Below are 25527 nucleotides of genomic sequence, written 5' to 3' on the forward strand. Positions count from 1 at the left end.
TGTCTAGGTTTCATTTATAGGTTACTGATTTTCAACCTTTGCAACAATGTGACACAGATGATCACTTAGCCAGTGGTTACTATGAATCAAAATAGAATATTTTTAATATATTCAAGGACTCCAAGAAACTCAAAAGGTGTTCAGTACAGACAACATGTGTCATAAGGTCCAAAACTAAAATGTATGTCCCTTTACTCATAAAATAGCTCCTCAAGCCATGACTTGGAATTTATTCATCGTTATTTTATACATATATCTAAGAAATTGGCCAGGTTTTCCTGCTCAGAGTAGATCTAAATTAGATTCAGTTTCTGAGAAATTTGAGGGTTGTTGCTAGAGGAAAGTGAGAGGATAAAAATGAGAAGTGACAGCCCTGACAGGAAGAGACAGGAAAAAAGATTTCAAAAGCAGATATAAGAATTCCCCAAATCATAGCAGTCTGGCATCATTTGGTACAGTTTGGAACCTGGAGGGTATCGCTATTATAACCTCCTGCAATAACTCATATTCTAAACATCCACCTTCAACATTAAAAGAAGTGTTAGTTATAATTTATAGAAGTGAGCAGGACAAAAAAATATTCAGAAAGATTTCCAGCATTTGGGGAGATATTCAATCAGTATGCCCCAGGACAGCTGAATGGGTTGCTAAAAACATCAAACTACTTTCATGTCAGTTATGTGGCTGCTGCCCTGTACACCACCACCCCGCCCCACAGACGATGCCAGACTGCCCCACAATTCAGCAACTATAGGAATGATGGCTGGCAGAACTCGGGGCTAAAGTACTGTTCCAGGACTTTGGGAACTATGTGTTCGGGTTTCTGTACTATCGCTAAATATGTTGTACATTACTCCTGACGGTGCAAGTATTTACCAAAGAAAATTTCTTCACCTTAATCTGTAATAAATATGACTTTTGGAAAGAACAAGAGTGTCAGAGATTAAATCAATCTATGAACAAATGGCATACTCTCTGAGCAGAGGACGTGGTCACTGAGGAAATGACTTGCTACCTCATCTGACACCACTAAGTATTCACAATAAGTCATTAGCTACCCTTAATCTGATTTCAAACTCATGGAATCAAACTTCTGATTATAAACTGACTACTCTAACGTTTTACCTACAAGAAGAATGAACTGGCCAAAAGACAGAATTCCTTAGTCCCCTTGGAAATTATAATTTAGTTGTAAATTAATAAACTTTGGTTTTATATATCTTTCCCTATGAGCTTAGTTAATTTGAGCAAGTCCTGACTGTTTCTTAGTAACATGAGAATCACAAGGATTTGACAAATCAGATTTCCAAATTTGGGGTAAGTTCACCAAGTTAATAAGATCCCGTAGGGACCTTGGAAATTGGTCACCATGTCGTCCCAGGAAACGTCCTCTGTGATTAAACTGAATTACACAGGTTTAATTCTTTGTTCCTATTAGAAACTTCTACATGAAGACTTGGTATAATTGGAAAGAACTTCCTAATGTAGTATATCTTTAAGCAGTATCTAAATTAAATTCAGTGATTACAAATGTGTTGTCAGTAATCATGAATAAATATTGACTAATATGCACTGCATCAATCAATTTTGTAGTGTCAAATTTTCTAGGAATTTAAACAAAAAACTCAAAATATGCAAAAACCATTTCATATGCTATTGATGATCTGGACAAGAGAGATTAATATAACCTACATATATAAATGTTAATATATAATAAGTACATAATTTTATATTAATATAAATATATGAGTGTACTCAGATCTTCTTGAGTGTGTCTCCACCTTAAGGAATATATTTCTAAAGTTAAGTCAAAGAACTAATTATGCATTATTGCACATTATATAAGAGCATTATACAAGTCAATTAGAACTGACAATAAAACAACTTCCATGAAAGATCATCTGAATTGCCTTCATTTCTCCTTTAAAATCACTGAAGCAAAATCACATCCAATTTCAAATGTTCTGAAAATCTCTACAGCCTATCAAGCCTTCCCCACAGCATTATTAGTCTCTTCCCAGGTTTTAGCAAAGGAACATTTCTGTTTGCTTCTGTAATTCCTGAGAGGTCACTGAAATTTCAAACAGCATTACTTTCCAGGTAAGAAAATAAGAAAATGCACTTTACAAATCTCTTAAAGACAGATCAAGGACTTCAACTTTTAATTAGAATGTCATAGCTTATTTAAAAGAATTAATAAAACTAATAAAATAGTTTCTCTAAAATATCCTATGTTCAACAGAAAAATTAAAAATGCAAGAAAAAATCTTGAGCCTCCCTAACTCTTCTTTTTGAGGTAGAATTTTCTAATTCCACAGCTAGATGACCTTTCAATAATTGTTTCAAGAAAGATTTCTATCATACTGCTTTGCCTTAATTTCTGATTCAGTCAGTAAATCTTTGTTCCCATCTTTGTGAAGCTTTCTTAGGTCACCAGCACAATGAAGGCAAAGGGGATTCAGTATTGATGAATCCTTTACTCTAAACCTAAAGGATAAACATTGTAAACTTGTATCTTCTTTAATATAACAGTAACATAACTGTGACTAAAAGATGGGGGTATTTTACCATCTAAAAATTGAAGCACTTTTTATCTATTTCAAAACGGTCCTCACCAAAATTTGGCTGAAAAATGTGACTTGGTGCAGGAACCTTATTTTTAATGGATAATTTCTATAACATCATTTTGGTAAAAGTTGGTTATAAATGGTTGGAGAAAAGTTTACTATGTGCCAGGAGCTACACTAGGCTCTTCAGCTCTATTATTTATTTTTACAACTAGCCTACGAAAAAAGCACTTATTATTAATCCACCTTATAGATGAGTGAACCAGGGCTCAAGTAATTTAACTTGCCTGAGTTTTCAGAGCAAAGTATGTGGCAGGGTTGAGATTTGAATTTAGTTCAAAGAAACAATATATTGCATATTAAACACTCTGTAATAATGTTCCTAATCCTAATAATGGACTATCTCATTAATTATTGCCAAATATTACCTTGAAAGATGATAATTCTATTAATAGAAACTAGCAATTATTTGATAATTCATATAGGCCAAACCCTCTAAGTCTGGTCTTACTGAAACCCTCTGAGTTTGGTCTTACTATTATCCCATTTTACGGTGGGAAAACTGACATCACAGGTAGTAACTGGTAGAGCTGAGACTTCAAGGCAAGTAGCCCTACTTTACAATCATGCTCCAAAATGTCTAGACTATAGTGCTATCAAGTTATAAAAACTAATTTCAAATTTAATGAGCATATTTCAAACAGAAATTTTGGTGAGAATGATAAAATATTTATTCAGTGATTTTAGAGCAAAATTTACAGTGTACTTCAAGGTCACTATTTCTAGCATTGTAGTGAACAAAATCATCATGGGAATGCCAAAGGTGGACATAGGCCAACAGGTCTGTCAATCTGGATTACATGTTTTTTTAAAAAATTTTTTAATTGAGTTATAATTGACATACAACATTATATTAGTTTCAGGTACAAAACCGAGTTATTTGATATTTTTATGCATTATGAAATGATCACCACGAGAAGTCTATTTATCATGTCACCATACAGATTTATTACAATATTATTGACTACATTCCCCATGCTGTACATTATACCCTCATGACTATTTACTTTATAGCTGAAAGTTTTTACCACTTAATCCCCTTTACCTATTTCATCTATCCCTCCCACACTTTCCTCTTTGGCAACCACCCATTTGTTCTATGTATCTATGAAGCTATTTGTTTTGTTTTGTTTTTAGTTTCACATATCTGTGGCATCATATGGTAATCTTTTTCACTGTCTGACTTATTTCACTTAGGATAGTATCCTCTAAGTCTATCCATCTTGTCACAAATGTCAATATTTCATTGCTTTTTATGGATGAGTAATATTCCATTGTGTGTGTGTGTGTGTGTGTCTATCTCACATCTTCTTTAACCATTCTCATCTGCTGAGAGACACTTAGGGTGTTTTCTTTACCTTGGCTATTGTATATAGTGCTTCGGTGAATACAGGGGTACATGTATCTTTTCAACATAGGGGTACATGTATCTTTGAATAAATACCCAAAAGTTGAATTGCTGGATCATATCATAGTTCTAGTTTTAGTTTTTTTTAGGAATCTCCATACTGTTTTCCATAATGGCTGTACTAATTTACATTCCCAACAACAGGACACAAGGATTCCCTTTCCTCCACATCCTTGCCAACACTTGTTTTTTGTCTTTTTGCTAATAGTCATTCTGACAGGTGTGAGGGGCTATCTTACTGTGGTTTGGATCTGCATTTCTCTGATGATTAGTATACTGAGCATCTTTTCATGTGCGTGCTGGCCATCTGTATGCTTTCTTTGGAAAAAAAATGTCTATTCAGGTCCTCTGTCCATTTTTAAATTAGATTGTGTTTTTTTCCCTATTGAGCTGTATGAGTTCTTTGTATATTTTGTATATCAACCTATTATCAGATATATGGCAAATATATTCTCCCATTCAGAAGGTTGCCTTTTCGTTTTGTTGATGGTTTCCTTCACTGTGCCAAAACTTTTTAGTTTGATGTACTCCCATTTGTTTACTTTTGTTTTTGTGTCACTTGCTTGAGGAGACACATCTTCAGTTTCATTCTTTTTCATGTAATGTCCAGTTTTTCCAATACCATTTACTGAAGAGACTATCTTTTCCCCATTGTAGATTCTTGCCTCATTTGTGGTAGATTAATTGATAAACATAAGATGGGTTTATCTTAGTGATTTGAGATTAGATAAACATAAGTATGAGTTTATCTGGGTTTTCTATTCTGTTCCTATGATCTATGTGTCTGTTTTTATGCCAATACCATACTGGTTTGATTACTATAGCTTTTTAGTACAGTTTGAAATCAGGGAGTGTGATACCTCCAGCTTTGATCTTCTTTCTCAAGATTACTTTCGCTATTAGGGATCTTTTGTGGCTCCAGAAAATTTTAGGACTATTTGTTCTATATTAGTGAAAATTTCATTGAAATTTTGATGGAGATTGCATTGGATCTATAGATTGCTTTGGGTAGTATGACTATTAGAACCATATAGATTGTTTCAATTTGTGAGCACAGTGTATCTTTCCATTTATTTGTGGCATCTTCAATTTCTTTCAATGTCTTATAGCTTTCTGAGTACAGGTTTTTCACCTCCTTGGTTAAACTTATACCTAGGTATTTTATTCTTTTTGATGTGATTATAAATGGGATTGTTTTCTTCATTTCTCTTTCTGATAGTTTGTTGTTAGTGTATAGAACTGTAACAGATTTCTGTATATTAATTTTGTAACCTGAAACTTCACTGAATTCATTTGTTAGTTCTAATAGTTTTTTTTGGTGGCATCTTTGGGGTTTTTCTATATATAGTATCATGTCACCTGCAAATAGTGACAATTTTACTATTTTTCTTTTCTAATTTGTATGCTTTTCAATTTCTTTTTTTGCCTAAGTGCTATAGCTAGGACTTCCAATACCATGTTAAATAAGAGTGGGCATTCATGTCTTGTTCCTGATTTTAGAGGACAAGCTTTCAGTTTTCCATCAGTGAGTATGATGTTAGCTGTGGGTTCTTCATATATGGCCTTTATTATGTTGAGGTGTATTCCCTCTATACCCACTTTGTTGAGAGTTTTAAAATTTTTGTCATAAGTTTTTCCTGCATCTATTGAGATAATCATGTGACTTTATCCTTTGTTTTGTTAATGTTGCATACCACATTGATTGACGTGTGAATGTTAAGCCATCCTTGCATCCCTGAAATGAACCCTACTTTATCACGGTGTATGATTCTTTAAATGTATTGTTGAATTCAGTTTTCTAATACTTTGCTGAAGATTTCTGCAGCTATGTTTATCAGGAATATTGGCTTGAAATTTTCTTTCTTTTTTTTTTTTTGTAGTCTCTTTGTCTGGTTTTGGTTTCAGTGGCCTCATAAAATAAGTTTGGAAGTGTTCCTTCCTCTTTACTTTTTTGGAATAATTTGAGACGGATTGGTGTTACCTTTTATTTAAATGTTTGGTAGAATTCACCTGTGAAGCCATCTGGACCTGGATTTTGTTTGTTGGTACATATTATTTTTCAATTATTTCCTTGAAAACAAACTCCTGTGGCAAGCTTACTTATTATTTCTCTCATGTAACAGAATATATGAAATATACCTTGTTTTTCAAGATATATAGTCTCTTAATTTTAGATTAATCAAATTGGATTTAAACTCCATAACAGTGTTGTGGAATGTCCAAAGTGTTTGAGTGATTTGGGGGGTTGGCAGAGGGAGTAGTGGAAGGACAATGTGGTATATTCAAGGGTATTTCACATTTCATGAGTACCCATAGTTTTGTGTTTCCTTGGATATGCTTTCTGTGATTTTTTTTTCTTTTCATGTAGATATGTAACTAGGGATACAAGAAACCATGGCAACACTGTCTTACTCAAAGAAAAGAAGTTGAATATAGTAATCCCTCAATATCCAAGATAAACCAGTCCTACAGTGAGATGTAAGCTGGGCCTTTCTTTCTACCATATGTCATTATCTCCATTACAGTGGTTTTGGTTGAATATATACCTCAGAAACATTTACAAAATTGAGAAAGTTTTAGAAGTTGTTTACAGAGGCCCATCTAATCTCAAATCACTGAGATAAATTAGAATTCATGTGATTTATGTAATGGAGAAGGTACTAAGCCATCAGAGATAATTATTACTTGTAAAATCTCACCTGGAGTAAATACAATATCACACTGTAAAATCAGTTTTGCAAGAAAAATGTTACCAATTTCACAAAAGGGCAAAAACATCACCATTCTTTTCACAGACTGTCACAATGTCCTCCTTTATGAAAATTGTTTTTTTTATTAGAGGACAATTACTGTGTGTTGAAATAAGAAAAAACAGATGGTGGAAAACATTATAGGCAAACCACACCCACCTATGTATCTGTCCTCTTCTGATTCTTAATCATGAACTGTGTGGAGAGGGTGGTCCTAGGCCGCAATTCAAAGGAGATGAAGTTTGTCTTTATCTCCTCTCTTGCTTTCCTTTTCTTTGCCTTTTTGTTTGTATACAAACAAACATTTTTTATTCTCACTGAGTAATTTGGTTTTGCATATGTATTTTTAAAACTATTTGATTTGGTATCACTTATACTCATTACTTTTTAAAATTAAGTAACATTTAAAATTTTTTTATAGTTACCTTCAATTTAAAGCAAGAGATGTTTCTTTTTCATATATGGAAGTGACATAAGGTTTTCTTTGTAAATAAAATAAATATATTAAGGACATAAAAATGGAGGTGGTACATGGGCGTGGTTAAACTCAATGTAGTATGAGCATGTATAAAAAAAGACAGGACTTGACAGTCTCAAAAGTCCCTTGCATTTTCATAGCCTGGGGATTTTAGAATAGGGACATAACATAGGTTGGGGAACAATGGAACACAGTCCCCACACTTCAATTCCTTAGGTTAAAAGATAAGACCTTTTCTCAGCTTTATTCTCTTGTAATGAAAATAATGATGAATTAAGTCAGTGGTTCTTTTTTTTTTTTTAACTCACATTACTCTGTTATTGGTCAAATCAGTCATACAATCAACTGGGTCATTCCATCATTGGATGACTTGAATAATATATTTTTTTTATACAGCAGGTTCTTATTAGTCATCAATTTTATACACATCAGTGTATACATGGCAATCCCAATCTCCCAGTTCATCCCACCACCACCACCACCCCCTGCTTTACCCCCTTGGTGTCCATACATTTGTTCTCTACATCTGTGTCTCAATTTCTGCCCTGCAAGCCAGTTCGTCTGTACCATTTTTCTAGGTTCCACATATATGCATTAATATACAATATGTGTTTTTCTCTTTCTGACTACTTCACTCTGTATGACCGTCTCTAGATCCATCCACATCTCAACAAATGACCCAATTTAAGTCAGTGGTTCTTAAAGTTCAATTTTAGAACCAACAACCTCAGCAACACCTGGGAGCTGGTTAGAAATGCAAATTCTCAGGTGCTACCTTGGCAATTCTGAGATCTTATCTGGATTTGCTGAATCAGAGCTCTGGAGGCAGAGCCCAGCAATCAATGTTATAACAAGTCCTGCAGGCGATTCTCACACCTGCTGAAGTTTGAAAATCATTCAATTAGGGAACCACATATGTAACAGAAATGACCACGAATTTTACTGGAAAATTAGCCTTGTACTATTGACTCTAGTGAAAGTAATCTTGAAAATGATCTTAGCCTAATGGATGACAGTAAATGCTTAGAAAAAGAGAATTAGAAAATTGTGCTTAGAAATGAGTTCCTATAGCAAGAGGAAATCTTACCAGGTAAGAGTTAATGGTACCAATCACATTCAAATACTCTTTACCATTTTTTGTTGGAGGAAGCATCTACATGCAAAACCAACATAAATAAAAAGTAAATTACTTCTTTCAGTGCATTAAAAATCTGGAGTCAATCTCTAAATGTTACAGACCAAGTTGTGGTACCTGTAGTGATGCCTGGGCAGCTGGTCCTCTTCTCTGAGAGTCTCCTTACATACGCTTGCTGATAAGGCAGCTGGCTGACCCATAGGCACTGCTAATTAGAACAAGAATTTACACCTAAGCTGACTCAATTATATATTTTCGGCACAGACTTTGAAATTGACACAGATACTTTGTAAAATTAAGAGGTCATGAAAGTTGAGGTTGAGGTGGTCATGTGTACTCAAAAGCATAAAATGAAGGACTTTTAGAGAAAGAAGAATAAATGAAGTGAATACATAGATACTAGAGTATCTGGCTGTGGAGTGGTGTGGAATATGGGAAAGAGATAGGAAGAGAGAACGAATAACAGATATTGCTTATGTCCCTAATGGATTTCAATTCCTGTTGCATTTCCTCTTCTTAGGTTTCCTGTGATAACTCAGTATTCATACAATAAATTGCCAGGTTTGTTTTGTTTTGTTTTTTGGATAGTGAGGCTAAAATAAATTTCTGTTACTTGAAACATGATTCTTAATGAAAATTCCTAGTTATCAATGAATATCAACATTCATTAAAAATATGAATATAATTTTCTTATTAGCTACTGACTGAAAGCAATGGCTAGGATTTGGTGTTTGAATACCAAATCTCCTCCCATAGAAACACAGCCCAGATATTACCAGAATGGCCACTAGTAGGAATAGTCATTTTCTTGGTTCCTGGAAGAAACTTTTACAGCATGAAGAATAGAAAATGTTGTGCTGTGTGACAGTTAAATTGATTTCCCTTTATTAACTGAAGGGAAAGGAACATAAAAATTTAAATTTATAGACCAACCAACAGAAACTGAGATGTAGATTAATCAAAGTGAAAAAGAAAAGGCAATCATTCAGAGGGTGCATGCAATACAGCAAGGCTGAGAAAAGTCTGAAGGGCAGACACTGGAACAGGCAGCAATGAAACTGAGGACCAGTGTCCTGTGGAGGCCTCTGCACACAAGTTCCAGAGGGAAGATTAAGGATCGATGCAGCTCAAGTACAAAGCAGACACTGGGCCAAACACTGTTAAAACACAAAACATGTTCTAGGACAAGCCTGAGTGCAATAAAGAGGCAGGCAGAACATAACATTGGGCCCCAGCTGAGGTCCTCTTTACCTTAAGTAAGTGATTGTACATCTGGTGCTGAAGTTCCCATGACAATTATAAGAGTGGAGAATTGAGGGCTTCCCTGGTGGCACAGTGGTTGAGAGTCCACCTGCTGACGCTGGGGACACGGGTTCGTGACCCGGTCCAGGAAGATCCCACATGCTGCAGAGTGGCTGGGCCCGTGAGCCATGGCCACTGAGCCTGCGCGTTCAGAGCCTGTGCTCCGCAACGGGAGAGGCCACAACAGTGAGAGGCCTGCGTACCACACACACACACAAAAAAAGTAAATATTTATTTATCACTGTTTAACTTTTAAAATTATTATTATTTGGCATTTTGTTTTAATATCCCCTTCTTTTATGAAATATATATATCGGACAGAGATCAACTTGGATGTTATTGGAATATATAATGTCTCAATATATTGGTTTATTTTAGTAATTTTTTTTTCTGTTTTTTTGGCCACACCACATGGCTTGAGGGATCTCAGTTCCCTGATCAGGGATGGAACCCTGGCCATGGCACTGAAAGCCCAGAATCCTAACCACTAGGCCACCAGGGAACTCCCCTCTTTAAAAACTCTGAAATTCCTGCATGTTAACATCTTTTTTTTATTAGTTTCTGCTTTATAACAAAGTGAATCAGTTATATATATATACATCTGTTCCCATATCCCTTCCCTCTTGCATCTCCCTCCCTCCCACCCTCCCTATCCCACCCCTCCAGGAGGTCACAAAGCACCGAGCTGATCTCCCTGTGCTATGTGGCTGCCTCCCACTAGCTATCTACCTTACCTTTGGTAGTGTATATATGTCCATGCCTCTCTCTCGCTTTGTCACAGCATGTTAACATCTTAAAAGGATTTGAAAACACTACCTGTTCTCATGTTAAACAATTGTGGAATGGGCGTTGTTTCCCACACATGTGCTAAATAATATTGACAAAATAACAGCAAAAACTAGCTGATTGTCCCTGAAAGATAAGACTGTGAATTAACTCTCATAGTTCACCCCTCAAGAGCAACAACAGGAAGAATTACTCCACATTGCTATGCCCATCAATCCAAAGCTACTGTCATACTCTGCCCAATCCCAACCGCTCTATCAACTTGCAAGATCCACCTTAAAATCACTCAATTCATGCCCTAAAATGATATAAATATCTTTCCCCAGTCATGCCTCTTTTGAGGAGATACTAAGACTCTGTCAAGGTGATCTCCATTTAGTAAATCTACTAAACTAAGTTTTACTAGACCAAAATATTTTTTCTGGTGGTCTTTTGGAGAACAACAGTTGACTACTATATATTTGTTTAGACATTAAGAAAGAAATAGCATTTTCCTCATTCTACAGATGAATATATCAAGGTCTAGAGAGGTGAAATAACTTCCTCCTGTCTCACAGATAGTAAGTGGAAGGTCCAGAATTCTGTACCATTTCCTTCTCCCTACCACAATCTTTTTCTCAAACTATAACTCAATTTCATGCATTTGTTTCTGTAACTGTCTCTTTGATTCACATTATTGTCATCTTATACTTGAACTAGTGCAATTGTCTATGACCCGATCTTACTTCAGATTTGTCCCTTTTGAAATCATTCTGCAGACAACAGCCAGAATGTCAGAATAATCTTTGAATTTGCAGATTAGATCATGGCCTCCACTACCTAAAATCCTTTTAGTGGTGTCTTACTGAATATACAAATAAAAAGAAAAAAAATAGCAATTTAAAATCTAAATTCTTAGCAAGGTACCCAAACCCTGCTTTAGCTGACATTTTTTACTTCTCCAGGCTTATACCTTACTAATCTTTCATAATCTTCTTTGCTTCCAACATAGTGCCTTTCTTGCATTTCCTCAAATATATGGCTGCTTTTTCTTATTCCAGGGTTTTGTATGAGATGGTTCTTCTGCTCAGAATCCCCTTACCTCCCACACTCTTTTAAATAACTCATATCTCATCCCTTTAGGTATCTGCTTAAAGAATTCCATAGAAATTATTCCCACTCCCTCACCAATCTAAATCAGGGATCCTTATTATATGCCCATCAAAACCTACACCTTTTCTTTATAACATGTATCACAACTTGTAATTCTCTCTTTAGTGACTGTTTCACCTATAAATTTCCTCCAAAATACTATCAACTCCACTAAGTCTGGTGCTAAGATTTTTCCTCATCGCTTTATTTTCAGTATCTAATACAATACTGGTACCTAAAAGAAGTGCAGTCACTGTTATTTAAAGTGATATAATGATGAATGAAAAATTATAACACACAAGAAACAGATTCCAGATATACAAAAATGCTGCCTTCATTTTTCCAGGTTGAAGGTTAAGGCTGCAAATCCTGAGTGGAAATTCAGTGCTTGTGTTAGGGTTCTCAACTTTGGTTGGGCTTGATAATCATATAGGGATCTTGGAGGGAAAAAATCCATTTGTCCAGGTACTACCCAAAGAGATGCATTATTTTGGAGAGAGGCCCAGGCATCAAGACTTTTAAAAAACTTCCTAGTTAAGTCTAATGTGTAGTTAAGATTGAGAATCACATGAAGGAGGTGGGAAAACTAGATATTCTCCAGAATCATGAACATTGGTTATGATAGAATAGCATGTTGGATCTTGGAAGGTCTTAGTACTAATCAAGAGAACATTTAAAATATAAGGGCAAGTTAGACATACAGATGGCCAATAGGCACATGAAAAGATGTTCATCATCGTTAATTCTTAGAGAAATGCAAACCAAAACTACAGTGAGGTAACACCTCACACTGGTCAGAATGGCCATCATTAAAAGTCTACAAATGACAAATGCTGGAGAGGGTGTGGAGAAAAGGGAACCCTCGTACACTGTTGGTGGGAATCTAAATTGGTGCAGTCATTATAGAGAACAGTATGAATATTCTTCAAATAACTAAAAATAGAGTTGCTATATGATCCTGACATCCCAATCCTGGGCATATATCTGGACAAAACTATAATTCAAAAAGATACATGCACCTCTATGTTCATAGCAGCACTATTTGCAATAGCCAAGACATGGAAACAGCCTAAATGTACATCGACAGATGATCGGATAAAGAAGATGTGGTGTGTGTGTGTGTGTGTGTGTGTGTGTATACACGCACACACACACATATATGTATACAATGGAATACTACTCAGCAATAAAAAAGAATGAAACAATGCCATTTGCAGCAACACAGATGGTCCTACAGATTATCATACTAAGTGAAGTAAGTCAGAAAGAGATAGACAAATACCATATGATATCACTTATGTGTGGAATATAAAAAAATATGACACAAATGAACTTATCTATGGAACAAAAACAGACTCACAGATATAGAGAACAGACTTGTGGTTGCCAAGGGGGAAGGGGCTTGGGGGAGGGATGGATTGGGAGTTTGGTATTAGCAGATGCAAACTATTATATATAGAATGGATAAACAACAAGGTCCTACTGTATAGCACAGGGAACTATACTCAATATCCTGTAATAAGCCATAATGGAAAAGAATATGGAAAAGAATGTATGTATGTTTAACTGAATCACTTTGCTGTACAGCAGAAATTGACATTGTAAATCAACTATACTTCAATAATAAAATAAAATAAAATATAAGGACAAGTTATATGTAAACTACATTTCACTTGGAATCTCTAGTCCTCATTACATGGCTACCAAATTGGCTCAAACCCCCAGTTTCATGGCTTATAAAATCCAGAGCTTGACTATCATTATTGTACATCTGCAACCTTCCTCCGATGCCTCATCTTCCTACACTTTCGCCCATGCCTACTATTTAAATTTTGTTCCACAAGATGTAGTATAAGCTTTTTGCTTTCACCAGATACAATACAAATAAACAAAAAAGCAACAAAAAAACCCCAAAATATCCAAGCCATGCATTTTATAAGTTTAACTTATCTGATGATTTTGAGTGTCACAAAACTATGAAATTATGCACTGCCAACATTTCATCCCTGAAACAATTCTTCCTCCTTTACTCCTGACAATTGATACCTCCAGCCAAAAGCAGTTCCATGAGAGCCTACATCAAATATTTATGCCAACTTCCATATTATTCTGTTATTACTGCTAAAATTCTAGTATGTATAATTTTTTCTCTGCCATTCCTGTTAGGAATTTGATCTTCAGTCATCAAGTCATTACTGAATAATTCCAGCCCTCTCAGCATGTTTCTGGTTAAAACTACCCTGTTAGATCTCATTCCCTTATAGAAGCTGAAGCACCTCCCTTTCTACTTCCTACCAAAGTTGCTTGACTAACAGCCACAGTTTGGAGCCAGATGGTGGAAAGAGAGTGGCCTTAGCCCTCTGTTTTCTCTTAAGAGTTATGCTGTTCTCTTAGCAGCCACTTGTTCTCACTGGCCTCATTTTTTGGCATATGGTGGTATACTATCTTGTTTTTTGAATTCCTATGAAAGTGTCTTGAGTCTTTATATTTAAACATAAAACTTTTCTTTCTCCTATTAATGTTAACTCATCTTCACATGCACAACAGTCCACAAAATAAAAGCTGTTGTCTCTCAACCTCTTCTTTTTCCCACTCCCAAGTTGCCTTAATTTATAGAGCACAAAGTTTGGTCTTAATGTGTTCATGGCAAATGTCTTCTATGGCTCCTCTGGGTTTGAAAGTCTCTCTACAGCTGCTGTTGGGAACTGGAGAATCTGCATTGCCTTGCACCCAGAGCTGCCACCATGTGTTCTCTTTCAGAGCCCAATATGATATTAGGCTGGCAAAAATCATTCTTTGTATCATTTGGTGATACACAATAGATTGTGATACTTATGTGGAATTATTTGTTGGAACTGTAGTCCCGTCTTAGAAGTCTCTTCTCTTAGAAGAGAACTACAATATAAAGAGAACAAAGTTTAAAGTTCAAGGTAATTTTTACTTTTTTTTTTTCACTACATAAGAGAAGACATTTCAAGGCCTGAGTTTACACTAGGGACTCTGTCCATAGTTTCCTTGCCTCTTTCCTGCCTTCAAGAGTGTGCATTTACTCATATCTAGTTTACATGTAAACCTCTAGTTGAAATTACTGCAGAAGGAAACAATGTACAAGTTGAAGGCTAAGTTGAAAAAGGAAAGGATGACTTTGGTAAGTGATCTATAGCAGAGAGACAAAAGTGAAATTTGAATTTAAACTTTATTATGGATATTTCACAGAAGAGGTGATATATATGCTTAAGTGGTTGGTGATCAAATTCTATGCTCTGGTCTTAAGGTGATGGTGGCAAGAAGGCAGCTGACACGTGGGGAAAGAATGGTTTAGTGACTATGAACAAGGGAAAATAGACCCTGCTCAGACCAGTACTGATACAAGGCCTCCAAAAGACATCCTTTCAGTCCAGAGGAAATATCTTTGCCAAAGATATCAAGTCCTTCTTGTAAGAAGTTTACAAGTATTTAGGCAAAACTACTTGAATGCCACCCCTATTGTCAAGAGGTTTATATGCTTATTTAGGTTTATAAAAACAGATGGCCTTACATTTCTGCAGTTAACAGAAAACAAAATAATTACACAAAGAACATGGGAAAAGTATTATGAATTAAAAGGTACATAGTGAAAAAAAAGATAGATAGTGGGGCTCTTATGCAGGGATTGCATAGACTGGAAATAAGTTATAAGTTAGGTAATAAGTGACAAAAGCAGAGTTTCTCTAATCTCAGCAAGATGTTAGTGTGACTAAGTTAATCTTTTCAGATTGACCTCAGTTGCCATAACCTAAATGGTTATGCTGTGATCCATTTTGGTCAGTTAAATGGGAAAGCCAAAGTCATCCCATCAACTGTGTCAAGATGGAGAAATATAATCAGATAAGGTTTATTATAAATATACTTGGAGAGAAATTTGAAAACAAGAAGATATTTTGGGCACAGAGGCTGTAACTTGAATAAATCAACAAAAGAAGGTGCAGTGGATCATCTTTGAAGTACTTATTCTACTCAGGGTGATTCTCATTTGACCTCAGATACCAAATGGGGGAACCCCAAATCATGTTTGTATTTTTTGAGCACTTGATCACATTAATTGGGCCAAGAGTTGGAGATTTGAATAAAACAAGAAAATTGGTGTTTATTTTCAAGAAAACTGAACTTAGTACTAAAAATATCTGTCCCTTTATGTTGTTTCTTTAGTGATATAAAAACGGGGTACCGTTGCATGACCATCTTCTGCTTGCCAGGTGGGCTGAATAGCAGAAAATGTTCACCGATAGAGTGAGGCAGAATCATAGAAAGCAGTGGAAATGAGAGATTAGTACTCATCCAAGTGCCTGACACCTATGCATTTTGAGGATTCATTCTTCTTCTGGTAACCGACCGCTTTCCTTCCTTTTTGTTTCCTGAAGAACAACTAAGTTTACTTCTTGCAACAAAAAGTCCTAACATAGATGAAGCAAATGAATTAGATGGTTAAAGGGGGTAGGCCAGGAATAAGTAGAAAAAAGTGCATAATATATTCCAAGCTATAGGTCCCATATTTATTTCTCATTTACTTGTGAAATGACTCTTTCTTAAAATGCCACAGCAGTGTGGTTCTACCTTCATAACTATATTGGATATATGCAAATATTGGATTGAGGAAATCAAAGCTCTCTCTCTCTATATATAGACAGATATGGCAAAGACACATTTTACTTAGCATTTCACACTCTGTAGTGTGATACAATTAGACTTTGCAAACAACAGCAAATAAATGATTTGGCAAGGAATACACATTCTCATGTGTTTGAGGATTAGCCTCAGAATCAGCTCTGGCTCCCGTCCTCCTCATCATCTACTGCTCTATTAGTATGATCACTGCACGGAGTTTCTGAAGACTAAAACGTTTTGATTGCTTGCACCAACAGTGTGCAGAACATCAGATAGATGGTTTACAGGCACTCAGTGATGAACAAACTCTCTAATCAGGATGAAAAGTAAAAATTTCATAGAAGTCATAGGAAAAGCTTCAGCTATGGAATTTAACAGACTTGGATTCAATGTTTACCAGCGATGTGACACTGTGGGAGTTTATGTAACCTTTCCGATCCTCAGCTGTCTCATCTGTAAGTGGGGATAATACTGTTCATATGATAGGACTGTTAGGATTATAATGAGTTTGCATGTGTTAAGTGTAGGACAGGGACTCTGTCACATCAGACACAAGTACAATGAATACTATTATTGCTTGTTAGAGGGAAATTCCTTAAACCCTGATTCTTAACTTAGCCATGTTATTGATGAGTCAAATTCACTTGTATTCCTTATGTATGCAGAAGCTTTCAAACTTTATTTCCAGCTACAGAGCTCCACTCAGGTAATAACTCAGCTAAAGAGTCTTTTTTCTTTTGAATGAATTATGCTTCTGCTGTGCTAAATTTTCTCAAGGCAGTCAACCATAAAAATTATATTATGTATTTCTCTTGTGTAACTTGTGTGAAAGTAGAGTTTGTCAAAACTGGCTGCTCAGCATTTAATGAGACCCTCCACTGCATTTGATCCAGAGGTCAAGCTGTATATAAGAGAGGGTAAACAGGAAGGTTGCAGAGGGAAGTTAAAAGTAACAAAATAGGGGCTTCCCTGGTGGTGCAGTGGTTGAGAGTCCGCCTGCCGATGCAGGGGACACGGGTTCGTGCCCTGGTCCAGGAAGATCCCACATGCCGCGGAGCAGCTGGGCCCGTGAGCCATGGCCGCTGAGCCGGCGCGTCCGGAGCCTGTGCTCCGCAACAGAAGAGACCACAACAGTGAGAGGCCCTTGTACCGCAAAAAAAAAAAAAAAAAAAAAAAAAAAAAAGTAACAAAATAAGGCAATAAATAATAAGGGGAGACTTTTTAAAAATTTAAAATGAAGAAATTAAATTAGCGGAGAAAGTCAACAAATTCACCACCTTATTTTATAAATGAAAGGTGAATTTGCTTTTGCGTGCCAAGAGCTAAAATTAGGGAACTTCATTTTCATTGAAGACCTTAATACTCACTGGTGAAATATGAAGCAGATGTCTCCCTGACCTCTACCTAATTGAACAGGAATGTCAGAGGGAGATGAGTCATCAATCTCCACGTAGTCTTAGAGAAGGTCCTGAGGATTTTCAAGAAATGATTCCATTATATATAGACTGTGAAAGAAGACTATAAAAATTGGGAAAAAATACTATAACATCCCTGCCTTTTATAAATCTAGATTTAGAGCCTATGGGTTTCACTATTGAAAACATAATAAGGAAGTTATATTCCTTGTCACTAATCTATTACAATGTTAAATGGGATTATATCCTAACATTTATTAAAAGGTAATTCAAGATTCTGAGCTCATCTTATTTTCCAGCCACCTTGCTTTGGGGGCCAAATGCTTATCCACAGTCCCTCCAATGCTTGCTCTGAGATAGAGCTGTGATGCATACCAGAATGTTTCTGAGTGGGTTGCTGCCTCCTGCAATCACTGTAACTCGTAAATACCAGTAGCACAGAACATGCTGCACTGCACTGGGATGACCATCTGCTTGTCTACCTCACCTATTAAACAATGAGAAATTATGCCTCTCAGTGCTTGTTGTGTCCTGAGCACCCAGAACCATCTTCAGTCCTACTCTTTAGCACATTAACCAACCATCACCCACCTGGGTTGTTGCAACAGACTCCCGAAGCGTTGTCTCACCATCTTCACACCAAACAATCTTTATAATCAGCAATAAATGGTGTCACTTTTTTGCAGACATTTCTCGAATGGTTACCTGTTGTTCGGAGAAAACAAAATCAAACCTTGCACTGAACATTCATATAAGTTTGTTAATAAGAATTATATTCCAATTTTTGCATTTCTTTTAACTACATTCCAGTAATGTGAGGCCTATACCCCTCACTGTGAGTATCTCTCACAGTTTTGGAGCACATACTGGTTTGCTGAATAACTAATAGCACAATAGTAGATCAATGACAATGTAAAATCCGTGGGATAGCTTGGGACTATAGCCCTGAAGCAGTGTGCTTCAGCATGGCCAGAGAATCACCATGTCCATCTTACTTGTTAAAATCAAGTTCCTAATCCCCAGCTCATAATCAAGCCTAAAATAAAGGACTCTGTGATGTACCATGATATTGCCAACTTTAACATGCTCCATGGTGATGTTCATGTTCCATACAGTCTGAGAACCACAGCCTCATGCCATAAGATAAATATTCAGTGTGAGAGGCAGGTTGCAGGAGTGGAAACCTATGATGTTGAACTTCAGTAGCACCTAAAGGCCCTACATGTAGTATTCTGAAGGCTAGTAAGAAACATTGAAACGCTCTATGAAACTTTTGTCCCAGTTATATATGATCTGTGTACTGAGTGGCATTGTAAAATTCATTTCTTACTGTGGGTTGTAGTAAAAAATACTTGAAATCCCTTGCTCTAGTGAAATAAGAAAGATAAAACAATATAATATTAATATCTGCATACAGATATTTATTTATAACAACTTGATTTTAATATCTATAGGCAGATATTTATGCATGCTTCTGAAAAGGGTGAACACAGAAAAATTCAGATGGGTCAATACGCAGCTACATCTCTTTTGCACTAAGTCAAGACCTGGGAAGTCGTACATATTCTCCCAATGCTGAATCACATGAAGCTGTAGACCAAGGTCATGTCCCACATAAATTAGATCTCTCAGTGTGTACTATTTCCCATCTGGTAAATCTTTAGCTTCAACAAATCAATATAGTGAAGGAAGGTGTAGTAGTAGGGTGACCGACATTTTTCCAGGATTTCCCCTATTACAGCACTGAAACTCTTGTGTCCTGGAAACCTCCTTAGTTCTAAGTTCTTAGTTCTAAAGCAAACCAGGATGGTTGATCACCTTATGTGTTATGCAGTACATTTTCTAAGCTACTTATCTTTTATTCAAACAAATTTTTACTTAACATTACAACATAAATCAGTTGCACACAAAGTTGCTTTGCTCTAAATGAGAGATGCTAAAGCTTTGCCCAATCAACCCAACCTCATCATTTCTAGCTCTTTCCAAGGACTCTATGAGGCCTTGTGATTGCATCATAGCCTTCTTGCCTTGCTTACCTTATTCATTAGATTTCATTGAATATGATAATTTCTCTGATCTTTGATTTCCTCATCTGGAGTATGGAAATAATATTTTTTGTAGGTTGGTCATTATATCCAAATTTCTCCCACTTGGGACCAATTTGATTTCCAGACTTCTTATACAGCAGTATGCATCAGAGACTGAAATTCCTTTAGTGCTTTTCTATGGAAAGAAATTACAAAGGACAATCACACCTGCTGAGTCACTTGCCTTGCATGGATAGATTTATACAATAGTATTTACAGACTGAAATTTAAGTAGCAAATGTAATAGAATTAAAATGTCAAAAACAATCGTAGTAGATGCCTGAATTTTAATGTGTGGATGCTGCGAAGTTAACAGAAAGATCAGCGATCTTTGTATCATACAATGATGGAAATTAAAGATTACTGGCCAAGCAAACTTTTGGGCAAATCACAGACTAATAAAGTGCCCTATATCACTCATAAGGTTGAGCATTCGTTTTGGTGTTGATATGTTTGTTACTCCTCAGGGTTGGACTCCCATGGGGCAAATTGTCATTTTACTTCTACTACTCCTTCAAAAATGCATCTATTTTTAGTTGGTATCACAAACTTACACTTTGAAATATCATTGGAAATAAAGATTTAGCAATAAGTTTAAATGCAAGAAAAATTCCAGGGGCTTCCCTGGTGGTCCAGTGGTTGAGAATCCACCCCCAACGCAGGGGACGCAAGTTCGATCCCTGGTTGGGGAACTAAGATTACACATGCCGCAGGGCAACTAAGTCTGCTCGCCACAACTTCTGAGCCCGTGCGCGCTACAACCTGCGTGCCACAACTAGAGAGAAGCCTGCAGGCTGCAGTGAAGAGCCCGAGTGCTGCAACTAAGACCCAACACAGCCAAATAAATAAATAAATATTAAAAGAAAGAGAGAAAAATTCCAAATTCTTAGTGATCACAAGTTAAAAAAAATTCTTAATTTAACTGTAATGGTCATAATTCCAGAGTATACACTATTATCTTTCTATAAATAAATATCATTTTATTAACCTCAATGTATATGTCCATATCAAGCTTATGTTCTCCCCAAATTCTTTTTACACACATGAAGATTTGTTTTAGATTAACGTGTTTTAAAACAATCTTCTCATCTATAATACAGAAGGGTGGTTTGTCTTGACTCTTCAAGGTGGAATGCGAGAATTGTGAGGAAAATATTCACTATGGGATTAGAAACCATTTTAATCACCCTCTTCTCGGGAACAGCTGGCTGAAGCTCAGATACTTTAGGCTTACTTTTAAAATGGGAATTGATTCCTGGAGAGAAACCAAATCCATCCACAATAAAATCCAGTGCTTTGTGGATGAATTCAATTAGTCTCCTTGAATACAAGGAGAAAAAGATAAACTCGTGGTTATGTATAAAGTCCTACAGTCTCATAGAATTTTGCCTACTGCAATCAAATGGTTTAATAGCCTTCCCAATTAAATAAACTGACAGCTGCAGGAACATGCTAGAGCTTGTTTAAAACCGTTCCCAGTGATGTAATCTTGGATCAGATAAATGTTACTTACGGGTGTTCTAGTTGTGTGGCACTTGTAATTCATGCATGCCTATGTATCATCTTTCAACTCTATTCTCAATGTTTAATCTGAAAATGACTTTCTGCAGCTCTCCAGTATTCCATCAGGATCTGGACAAAGAACCGTTAATCTGTGTCAATTTGCAGACAGTCACCTGTGTTACTTTGCTCCCTGCTTTCTCTCTGCTAATAGTTGCTTAGACAGTGAGTCCTACAGTAATGAGATTTTCCTAGACAACCTGTCTTGCTGGCAAGTCCCAAGGGGTGAGGGGTAGGGAGGAGAGTACAATATTTTGGGTCTTCAGTGTAGGTCACCCTGATGAATTTCAAAAAGTGATCTCACAACAGCAAAACTTAATTAAGAATTAACGGCCATTGTCTTTTTCTTAAAAAAAAAAAATACATCTGGGCTTAGAAATGAGAGCAGCATGCCACTTTCTTGAAAAATAATAAGGATCTGTACAGGACTGAGTAAATTGTCATGGTGGTAGGGTATACTAAAGGGAATATAATAGCGTTAGTGGAGAAAGCAAACATGTAGGCAGGGTGATAAATGAGTGTTTTTTACAGTGAATCAAATTTGGCTTTTGACACTGACCAAAATTAATTCTTCCAATAGTTCAAGTTTTATTCATCAGTTACCTCTTCCTTTCCTTTTCATAGGCCTCCCTGAGGCCTCCTGTGCAACCTCCTGCACCAAACACACACACACACACACACACACACACACACACACACTTCCATACACAAGGGACACACAGGATGACTTGAGATCAAATAACAGCACATAGAATGAAGACTAAAAACCACACAGCTGTCTTGACATTTTATTAGAAAAAATATTTTATGTATAATTTTAGAGCTTATCTTTTGGTTTTTTTTAACATCTTTATTGGAGTATAATTGCTTTACAATGGTGTGTTAGTTTCTGCTTTATAACAAAGTGAATCAGCTATACATATACATATGTCCCCATATCTCTTCCCTCTTGTGTCTCCCTCCTTCGCACCCTATCTCACCCCTCTAGGTGGTCACGAAGCACCGAATTTATCTCCCTGTGCTATGCAGCTGCTTCCCACTGGCTATAGGTTTTACATTTGGTAGTGGATGTCCATGCCACTCTCTCACTTTGTCCCAGCTTACCCTTACACTTCCCAGTATCCTCAAGTCTGTTCTCTAGTAGGTCTGTGTCTATATTCCCGTCCTGCCCCTAGGTTCTTCAGAACCTTTTTAAAATTTTCTTTTTAGAGTCCATATATTGTGTTAAAATATGGTATTTGTTTTTCTCTTTCTGAATTACTTCACTCTGTATGACAGACTCTAGGTCCATCCACCTCACTGTAAATAATTCAATTTCATTTCTCTTTATGGCTGAGTAATATTCCATTGTATATATGTGCCACATCTTCTTTAGCCATTCATCTGTCAATGGACACTTAGGTTGATTCCATGTCCTGGCTACTGTAAAGAGAGCTGCAATGAATATTGTGGTACATGACTCTTTTTGAATTATGGTTTTCTCAGGGAATACGCCCAGTAGTGGGATTGCTGGGTCGAATCGTAGTTCTATTTGTAGTTTTTTAAGGAACCTCCATACTGTTCTCCATAGTGGCTGTATCAATTTACATTCCCACCAACAGTGCAAGAGTGTTCCCTTTTCTCCACACCCTCTCTAGCATTTATTGTTTGTAGATTTTTTGATGATGGCCATTCTGACTGGTGTGAGATGGTACATCATTGTAGTTTTGATTTGCATTTCCCTAATGATTCTTTCATGTGTTTGTTGGCAATCTGTATATCTTCTTTGCAGAAATGTCTATTTAGGTCTTCTGCCCATTTTTGGATAGGGTTGTTTTTTTTGATACTGAGCTGCATGAGCTGCTTGTAAATTTTGGAGATTACTCCTTTGTCAGTTGCTTCCTTGCAAATATTTTCCCCCATTCTGAGGGTTGTCTTTTTGTCTTCTCTATGGTTTCCTTTGCTGTGCAAAAGCTTTTTAAGTTTCATTAGGTCCCATTTGTTTATTTTTGTTTTTATTTCCATTTCTCTAGGAGGTGGTCAAAAAGGATCTTGCTGTGATTTATGTCATAGAGTGTTCTGCCTATGTTTTCCTCTGAGTTTTATAGCATCTGGCCTTACATTTAGGTCTTTAATCCATTTTGAGTTTATTTTTGTGCATGGTGTTAGGGAGTGTTCTAATTTCCTTCTTTACATGTAGCTGTCCACTTTTCCTAGCACCATTTACTGAAGAGGCTGTCTTTTCTCCATTGTATATTCTTGCTTCCTTTATGAAAAATAAGCTGACCATATGTATGTGGGTTTATCTCTGGGCTTTCTATCCTGTTCCATTGATCTATATTTCTGTTTTTGCAACTGTCTTTATTACTGTAGCTTTGTAATATAGTCTGAAGTCAGGGAGCCTGATTCCTCCAGCTCTGTTTTTCTTTCTCAAGATTGCTTTGGCTATATGGGGTCTTTTGTGTTTCTGTACAAATTGTGAATTTTTTTTGTTCTAGTTCTGTGAAAAATGCCATTGGTAGTTTGATAGGGATTGCATTGAATCTGTAGATTGCTTTGAGTAGTATAGTCATTTTCAGTGTTGGTTCTTCCAATCCAAGAACATGGTATATCTTTCCAACTATTTCTATCATCTTTAATTTCTTTCATCAGTATCTTATAGTTTTCTGCATACAGGTCTTTTGTCTCCTTAGGTAGGTTTATTCCTAGGTATGTTATTCTTTTTGTTGCAATGGTAAATGGGAGTGTTTCCTTAATTTCTCTTTCAGATTTTTCATCATTAGTGTATAGGAATGCAAGAGATTTCTGTGCATTAGTTTTGTATCCTGCTACTTTACCAGATTCATTGATTAGCTCCAGTGGTTCTCTGGTAGCATCTTTAGGATTCTCTAAGTATAGTATCATGCAATCTGCAAACAGTGACAGCTTTACTTCTTCCTTTCTGATTTGGATTCCTTTTATATCTTTATCTTCTCTGATTGCTGTGGCTAAAATTTCCAAAACTATGTTGAATAATAGTGGTGAGAGCGGACAACCTTGTCTTATTCCTGATCTTAGTGGAAATGGTTTCAGTTTTTCACCACTGAGTATGATGTTGCCTGTGGGTTTGTCATATGTGGCCTTTATTATGTTGAGGAAAGTTCCCTCTATGCTTACTTTCTGGAGGGTTTTTATCATAAATGGGTGTTGAATTTTGTCGAAAGATTTTTCTGAATCTATTGAGATGATCATGTTTTTTCTCCTTCAGTTTGTTAATATGGTGTATCACATTGATTGATTTGCATATATTGAAGAATCCTTGCATCCCTGGGATAAACCCCACTTGATCATGGTGTATGATCCTTTTAATGTGCTGCTGGATTCTGTTTGCTAGTATTTTGTTGAGGATTTTTGCATCTATGTTTGTCGGTGATATTGGTCTGTAGTTTTCTTTTTTTGTAACATCTTTGTCTGGTTTTGGTATCACAGTGATGGTGGCCTCATAGAATGAGTTTGGGAGTGTTCCTCCCTCTGCTATATTTTGGAAGATTTTGAGAAGGATCAGTGTTAACTCTTTTCTAAATGTTTGATAGAATTCACCTGTGAAGCCATCTGTTCCTGGGCTTTTGATGTTGGAAGATTTTAAATCACAGTCTCAGTGTCAGTGCTTGTGATTGGTCTGTTTGTATTTTCTATTTCTTCCTGGTTCAGTCCCAGAAGGTTGTGGTTTTATAAGAATTTGTCTATTTCTTCCAGGTTGTCCATTTTATTGGCATATATTTGCTTGTGGTAATCTCTCATGATCCTTTGTATTTCTGCAGTATCAGTTTTTTTCTCCTTTTTTATTTCTAATTCTATTGAGTCTTCTCCCTTTTTTCTTGAAAATTGATAAACGATGGTCCAGACTCATCAAGAAAAAAAGGGAGAAGACTCAAATCAATAGAATTGGAAATGAAAAAGAAAAAAGCTGACACTGCAGAAATACAAAGGATCATGAGAGATTACTACAAGCAAATATATGCCAAGAAAATTAACTATTTCCTTTCTCATATTAGGGAAGTTTTCAACTATAATCTCTTCAAATATCTTCTCAGTCTCTTTTTCTCTTCTTCTTCTGGGACCCCTACAATCCGAATGTTGGTGAGTTTAATGTTGTCCCAGAGGTCTCTGAGACTGTCCTCAATTTTTTTCATTCTTTTTTTCTTTATTCTGCTCTGCAGTAGTTATTTCCACTATTTTATCTTCC

The sequence above is a fragment of the Mesoplodon densirostris genome, chromosome 8 (genome assembly GCF_025265405.1).
Source record: "Mesoplodon densirostris isolate mMesDen1 chromosome 8, mMesDen1 primary haplotype, whole genome shotgun sequence".
Taxonomy (NCBI): domain Eukaryota; kingdom Metazoa; phylum Chordata; class Mammalia; order Artiodactyla; family Ziphiidae; genus Mesoplodon; species Mesoplodon densirostris.